The sequence below is a fragment of the Capsicum annuum genome, chromosome 12 (assembly GCF_002878395.1).
Source record: "Capsicum annuum cultivar UCD-10X-F1 chromosome 12, UCD10Xv1.1, whole genome shotgun sequence".
NCBI lineage: Eukaryota > Viridiplantae > Streptophyta > Magnoliopsida > Solanales > Solanaceae > Capsicum > Capsicum annuum.
In genome coordinates this window covers 14682320-14688670 of record NC_061122.1, presented here as the reverse complement: position 1 = coordinate 14688670, position 6351 = coordinate 14682320, and positions in this window count along the sequence as shown.

The following is a 6351-nucleotide window of genomic DNA, read 5'->3' as shown; positions in this document are numbered from 1 at the left end:
TTTATTGGCATTATTTTATAGGCTTGGGCGTTTGAAGCCATTTCTTGTTTAAGATAACAAGTGAACTACCAAGAAGGAGTTTCCTGCCCAAAAATCTTGAGATGGTTGTCGGCCAAAACTGATAAAAATATAAAATTTCTTGATCTCTTCAACCCCCCGAAGGATGCATTAAGTATAATTACAATTAATTTTTTCTTTTAATTAATAATTTTTTTGAATGATCTAATTATCATTCTAATATATGTAATGATTTATGTTAGATTGTGCATCTGTCGCTAGTTTCAACTAATCGAGAGTTGAAGATGTCATTTTTTCTTACGTTCCGGTCTGTGCAAACTTTATCGAATCCTAAGGTCATCGACAGAATAAAAATAGAATTATTTGGAGCAACAACCATTACAAGAAAAATAATTTTGGAGGGTGGGCTTGTTGTTGTTGATGGTTTTAGTGGTGATGAAACTGTTGGTAGTGGTAGTGGTGCTGCTGTTGGTGCTAATGATGCTCCTCTCATAGTATTTAAAGCAAATCATTATGAGTATAATCATACTGGTTATACAGATTTTGCCTCTCCCAGTGAATGTTCTGCATGCAAATGTCAAGACTACAGGCGAAACATGATGTAGTGATTAATTCTATTAATGCATTAACTATTTCTGTAAAGGAATTAACATCTAAGAGGAGTCTTATTCTATCAAAGAGGATTTTATTTCCACCTGCTCCATTAGAGATTAGGGCTAAGAGGAGAAAAAAAGTGATTTTCGAGGCATTATCAAGCGTCCAAAAAAGAAAAATTATAACTCCTTTGTCTATGTGTTGCACTGAGCAATGTACAATGTCCAAAGGAGAGCAGCACGAGCTGAAGAAGGTGAATATATATGTCTTCCAACTAACAAAATAAACAGACACATATCTATTTCAATAGATGACACATCTGTTGAAAATTATCAAACAAATATATACATCTGTTGCAATAGTTGACTAACTTGTTGCACCAGATAAAGTATCTGTTGCGACATATGTCTCATCTGTTTTAGAAAATCAAATAGCTCTTCGTACCACTTTTATTTATACCAATAGATGACCTATCTACTGTAACAGATGATTCATATGTTGCAACGGATGGTTCATCCGTTAGAAATTATCATACAGGTCTTCCTCATGTAGAAATTTATCCTAACAATTGATTCATTATTGTAACAAAAATATAATCTGTTTGGGATAATTTAAAATAGGAGGAAGACGTGTTTGATTTACCAGAACAGATGAGTTATCCTTTTTTATTTTGTTGTATCTCCATGATTAGCATTGACCAATTCTGGCTTTCCAGGTGGATGTAGAAGCTACTGCTAAACAGCATTGATAATATGCTACTCTTTTTATGAAAATACGGAGAACAAAAAGCGCAGAAACCATATGTAAGCGACAATAAAGATTCATGACGAGCAAAGCCGAATTTCATAGCACAGGATGAAAAACAACTTGTCCATATTGAGTAGATCTTTATAGCTTAAGCCTGTCAAAGTAATCTTTGGCATCATACTTAAATTTTTATTGATGTATTTATTGAGATCTGTACCCATAATAATTTTTTTACATTTTATTTATTCGTTGACTTATTTCAGCTAATTTTTGAAGGCTTCGATTTATTTTATTTGTCTATGAATTTTATTTTTTCCTTAGATTTGAACTTTATTAATGAAAAGGAATACTAGATTCAAATATTGCAATAGATAATGTATCTGTTGCAGCAGACGACGCATTTATTGAAAAAAATCAAACAGATTTAGACATATGTTGCAACAGGTAGGTAATCTTTTGGATTTATCAAACAGGTCTTCCCACTGTTGCAACAGATGGACTTAGATAGAAACGTCGAGATAATGCAACAGATGACCAATCTATTGTAACAGATAAACTATATGTCAGAACAGGTAGAATAAATGTTACAACGGATGAAGAATCTATTGCATTATAAAAATTCAACTTTCGCTGGACATAAAAAATTTCCACTATATGTAAAAAAGTTAAAGTGAATTAAAATAAAAAATGCGGAACTCATAAACGATGTTTAGTTCAAACACCTAAAATAAAATAGGCATCAAGTAGACAGTGTTCATTTTAAACACGTAAAATAAAATAGGCATCAAATGTGTTAGTTTGACACTTTTTGCTGACATGCCATCATTTGGCCCCCAACGGTCATCCCCTCCCCCATTGTCTTATATATTCATCTTCCTCCTAAAATTTAACCTTAAATTCTCAAATCTTCTTCTTCATCATCATCTTCTTTTATCTATCCAAATTCTTCAAATTATTTGCATTTGGTCTTTCTTTTCTTATTTTTTTTCAACTGAGCTTGACAATGTCGAGCACATCTTTCACTATTTTTTGTGATAAAGATTTTTGATATTGTAAGTGCGGTCATGAAGCTCTGTTAAAGACTTCTTGGACTCAATAAAATTCAGGTCGTAGGTTTTTTACTTGTAAGATTTCAAAGGTAATATTCTTTTTATTTAATTAGTTGATTAATTATTGACTTGTAATTATTTTGTAATTGTGTTCTTGTTTTTATAGAAATTGGGTGGATGCGATTACTTTGATTGGTATGAAGAACGACACCTTTCATGAGCAAATCATGTAATCTGGGGTTTATTGAACAAAGTCAATGTCAAGACCCGAACTAGGGCCTGGCCGTGACAGACATCCCAAACCATGAAGGCCCAGACGTCCTACTCTATCTGGTAGTTATGCATAACATTCATATAATAAAAGAAAATGCGGAATTTACGATCTAATACGGAAACATGGTCCTACTCTGGATTAAGTTTAACAATAAGGGATGAAATTCGAAAATCATTAACAACATCTGGAACAGTCTGCAAAATCTCTAATACATGAAAATCTGACAACTATCTAAAAACTGGGACAAGGCCCCCAGTAGACCAAAACTATAATAGATGACATAATCTGAAAGGACAGGCCTTCTGGAATAGACAAGGCTCACCATTGCACAATCTAATTTGTTGTCTGAATTATCCACTGCTTATCTAGACCCCTAGACTGAGCCTCAAACCTGAGAGGTAGGGGAGGGGGGTCAATACAGATGTACTGGTACACAGAGTAAATCCAAAATAGTAATTTGTATTCAACATAAATGAGAGAAATTTAAAACAGTTCATAAACATATCATATAGTAAGAAATCTCATGGGCATTTTCGAGAGACTGAAAAATTATCTGAACTCAGTGACACTCTTTGTTTTACTTCTGCGCTAGGTGGTATACCATACAACTCTAAAATTCCACAAGCTATATGGAATCTGCCATTAACTCGGCAGCCAAGCCCCCAACCCAAGTGTGCCGCAAGGATCGGAGTCTCTGAATCTACTACGCCACACGGCCGTCGCCAGCGTACAATAATAATCTACCCAAATCGGCAAATACGGTTTTAGGCTAAGAGTTACTTGAACTCAAGCCTTCTTCGGGTAACCACCTAACTCTCTTTATGCCCATTTTTAACTCTTTAAAATATGCATTCTCTGAAAACATATTCTGAAAATATTCTTTGAAGGCATACTCTGAAAATATTCTCAGAAGACATACTCTGAAAATATACTCTGAAAACATACTCTGTTATGGCATACATACTTATGGTATAGTCATACCATTGACTTGCAAGTCACATCTCTGAGCCATTATTAGCATAGTAGAATCTCTGTTTCTAAAACATAAATTTGGGACCATCATATCAATAAATCAGTTTGAAGAACCCTTTCTTTAATTACTTATGTAAACACATGTATGCAACTCTCTTTGACAATATTTCAAATGATACAAGGTGGTCATGTCAAAAGCATTAATCTTATGCAAATCTTTCTCTCTTTAAGAAAACACATTTATATCAAGAAACTCTCTCTTAAAATCTCTAAATCATGCTCAAAATACTATGGTATTTGAGTAAACTATTTTCAAGCCATAAATCATGCATATCAAATCATTCCCAATAAGACCACAAATTTAAAGTCATCACAAGAGAGGGATTTCATAAATTATGCTCTATAACAATCTTCAAATGTGAATTTTTTTATACATATACATATACAAGTAAATCAATTTAAGGGGGAAAGGCCTAAAGACCAAATCATCAATATCTTTAAACCTTCATAATGCATAATAAAATCATGGATCGAAAAACCCTTTATAAATTCATGTTTGCTAGATCTTTAAATCATACTTGAATATTTCAACAAGCCCATGTAGTTTAGGATAAACCCCATGTACCTAAGATTATTTAGTTTGAAAGATGGAACCCGAATTTAGATAGATGGAACCCGGATCTAGATCCGTTTCTTGAACATATTCACTTAGGAGGATGAATTCTTGATCCATTGAAGGGAAGAAAACTTAAATCTTGATTTGTTTTCTTGGAAATCTTGAACTGAAGGATTGATTTTCTTGATCTTGGAGGAAACCCTAGTTTCTATCTTGTTTTTGAGAGTACAGAGGATTGAGATGTTGTAAAACTTATAATATATGGATTAATAACACTTAAGGGGTGATTTAATTCGTGTGAAAGGTTTTTGGAGTAAGGAAAAGACCAAAATACCCCTATGAAATCACTTTTAAGTTGCTGAAATTTTTAGCTGATTACCAAGGTTGATAAGCCATCAGATCTGTGATAGCCCGTCAGCCCAGGTCGTCACCTAGGAGCTAAAATTTATGAGTTTCTTCCTAAGGCTGACGACATATTTTGATAAGTCGTCAGATTTGTGACAAGCCGTCAGAATTGTTGTCACTCAGTTGCCAGGCTGATATGCTGGAGTAAAATGGGCATAACTTTTTGCTCCGATATCGGATTTGGAAGAAATTGGTATCGTTGGAAAGATAATTTGAAGAGATTTCATTTGATAAATAGTAGGACACCCAGTTCTTTATATACAAGGAGTTATGGTCGATTGAAGTTGACCCAAGTTTCGACGCTCACTAAAACTCGAACGATAGGAAGGCTTTCAATTTGACCTTGAGTTAGGGGACCTCTATGATCTCAATTCATGCTCAAATAGGTTCCCACACTACATAATTGATTAACATACCAAATTTGCATAGGATTTATGGCTTTTGGAATATCAACGCGTAGAAATGACGGTTTTCGTTCTAGCTCGAAATGCGGGGTGTTACATTATCTCCCTCTTGGGATCATTCGTCCCCGAATGATGGGTAGGAACTTTTTGAAGGTTAAAGGTATGGAATAATTTGGACATGATGTGCCTTCTAAAAAAGGACATAACTGAACTGAAACATTTAAACTTTTATCATGAAACTGAATTCTGAACTGACTTAACTTTTCTTACTTCAAGAAGATGATTCGTGCTGAAAATTTAGGATTCCCTTGAATTGTTCATGATCCAATCATACATATTGAAATTGGGGAGTGATAACTTATGCAAGTACCAATCATAAGACAGCAAGACTTAGATCGTACAAGCGTATTACACTATCTGAGCTGAAATACTTCAAAAATTTTGAGATTATACGCTGAACTCTTATGCACCGAGTCATGAATAGATAGTTGAATCTGAAACATGATTCAAGAAGGTTTAAGTCAAATCATAAAGAATGATTCTCGACTCGTCCGATGGCATCTTCATTCTCTAACCATGCTGACAATCAACGACAAAAAGTTTAAACGTAAGAGGAACAATTAACAATTGAAAATAAAGTTCCTGCTATGAGATAATCGATGAATTTCTAATATGAAGAAAAAAACTCATAATACATTATATATTAAATAACTTCAAAAACAAATTAATTATATAATAACTTTTCTTTAAATCATAAGAAGCAATTTTCCAAATCAGCTAATTATTTCTTTTTTTTCAAATCAAACACCAATATGAGTTGATGAATTTCTGATATGAAAAAAAATAAAAATTACTTTAAAATTTTATGTTAAGAATATAAACAAAATTAAACCAATATATACTGGCATCTTTATTCTTTAAGCAAACCCTAACAAGCAACGATGAAAAGCTTAACCCTAAGACAAACGGCACATGATTAAAAATCAAGTCCCTAATATATGAAAAAAAAAGCTCGCAATGATTTATATATAACTTCAAGAACAAACGAAAAATATAGTAAGTTCATCTTAAATCATAAGAAATAATTCTCAAAATCGTCTAATGATCTCTTTATTTTCTAAGCAAATACGAGCGAATTGATGAATTTCTAATATGAAGAAAATAAAAAATCACTTTAGGATTTCTATCTTAAAAAATATGAACAAAAATTAAACTAAAAATGTACGTAACTCTTCTACATCAAACTTCTTTGTGGGAGCAATTAGCAGCTAA